The sequence below is a fragment of the Homarus americanus genome, unplaced genomic scaffold, assembly GCF_018991925.1.
Source record: "Homarus americanus isolate GMGI-L3 unplaced genomic scaffold, GMGI_Hamer_2.0 scaffold51140, whole genome shotgun sequence".
In the NCBI taxonomy this organism is placed as follows: Eukaryota; Metazoa; Arthropoda; class Malacostraca; order Decapoda; family Nephropidae; genus Homarus; species Homarus americanus.
In genome coordinates, this window is record NW_024720672.1 from 146,791 (window position 1) to 149,120 (window position 2,330).

A 2,330-nucleotide genomic window follows, 5' to 3' on the forward strand; every position below is an offset into this window, starting at 1 on the left:
ATCTATCGGCAAGACCCCAAATAAAATCTAGCTCCGAAGAGGGGGAGGGGGGGTCAATCTCAAACTCCACCTCTGCTTTTTGTGTTATTCTTCATATCCTACTCAGTGCAGTGCGCCATGTTAGGGTGCCAAACGGGGAATAAGTAAAGTCCGCGTCCATAGTCCATTTATTGGCGAAGATGACAGGGGAGGGGCAGACATGTCCTTACAGCGAGACGTCTGAGCCGGAAGTTCCCGGAACTGACCTCCGAGTCCGTTAGGGCGATACAGTTTTGCCAAACCAACACACCCCCAACATTCATATATTGTGTTGATTATGCATTATAAATACACTCAACTGTTCCTGTCGAGAATCGACGAAATATAAAAGTAGGATGAATTTCTTTGGATTTTCCGCACAGGAAACACGGGTGAGGCGTGGCTGCTGTATACACAAACTTGGCGCCACCCAAGTTGACGTATTCGGTAAACAAACAGACGATGTTCTCACCGATACCAACGCCATCTGCCTCAGAGGCCCTCACTACATGCACACCCAAAAGCTCGAGCTTTCTATCTTTCGTATAGTCTTTGGTTTTACCATATTCTTGTCCCTGATTTTCTGTTCATTATTTTTTAAGTGATGGCTGGGGTTGGAGGGGCTAGCCATTTTCCTTTATTTTTTTTTCAACGTGCGATTCTTGTGGCGTCTGCCTCCGTAACACCCGTGCAATTACTTATGTTACTGTAGTGTGATTGCAAATATAAGTCCATAACATTGACAGTGAGAGTAAAGTGACTGGCTGACAATCATAGTGTTGTGAGGAGCCATTGACACGAGGACCATCACCACCTTCTTGCTGACTGGTGGTGACGTGTCTACTGAAGGTGCCGTCAACTCCGTCAATTATGGTAACAAAGTGAATATTAGGGTTTGGGTATTCAACATGAAAGGTAAGAATGCCATTTTTTTGGTAAAATATCAGAAGAGCGGGTATTTGTTAACTTTGTCCTATATTTCTTTACGATACGTCTGGCAACATATGTGAAATCTATAAATTATAAGACAATTTTCTTCTATGATATTTCCGTTGTAAATGCATAATTTAGGTTAGGTTAGGATGCATATTTTGGTGATCAAAAATTTTTTCCTATGTGTTTTGCTGTGTTTTGAATGAATTTGACCTTCAAAACTGCCGCAAATCACTCGTTTTCAGTTTCCCACCCAAAACCCAGTTCCACAGGGGTCCCCAATATTGTTGGGGGTATGGGGGATCATAACTCAAAAGTGTTGATTTGCGACAGTTTTGAAGGCCAAATTCATTCAAAACACAGCAAAACACAGGAAAAACATATTTTGAATCGCTAGAAGATTATAGGACTAAAAGTAACATTTACCAAGAGCGTTGTTGGCGTATCATAGTTCTTCAAAATTTGGTTATAGTTTGAAGATAGTGTCTTATATACCTGCCAGTGTGCTTACCACTGTACTCATCCTACCTTACACCTATTAGTAACGTTGGACCATTCACAGCTGGGTGAACTGAGGGTGTCCTGGGTCCGAACCAGCGATCTTTAGAGTAGAATGGTTGTACACTCAACACCGCCTGGCAATAGCGTATAGATATAATTACTTAACTGATAAGGTCGACTACTTAGGTGTCGAAGATTGAATATTCCATATTATATAATACATCGAGTTTGTAATAAAGGCGAACTGTCCCAGAACGTTGCTTATGTGATCAGAATTGTGTTTTTAAGTAAAATCGAAAAATATAAATTTCAGAAAAGGCGAATAAATTGTTTTTTGCTCGACGTATTATAAAATTGCGATTCTTTCTTATTTGGCGCCCGAAACGTGTTAATTAGAAGGTAATAAAGAGCCATAACAACATAACTTCAGATATATTAGATGGTTGGACCAATCAACTATTACCGATAATTCTTTGAGGAGTCTTAATGTGTAGTATCGAAGTTTGTCAGTGCTCAGTAGTCCATTCCTGCTAAAATCAGGCTTAGTTTAGGAATTGTGTAATTTTATGTCTTGAGTGTTTTGAACTTGTCCTTTCATAGGTAAAATGTGAGTAATGGGGACAGTAAATCACGTCTTGATAAATCAGTTGAGAAGTTTGATCAATATTTTAGCAGGGTGACTCAGGCACGAACTACCGATCTACAAGTGGCCGTAAACTCGTTACAAATTACCTAAAATAATTTTTTTGTTTTATTGTCTGAAATCCTCTTTGTATTGGTGCCTGTATTGCCGTGCCATCAAGGTGTTACTGATTGTATCTTTGTGCCTAAGTGTCGCGTGAGCCTTGACACCCTCACCCGCCAAGCTCCCAGGCGGT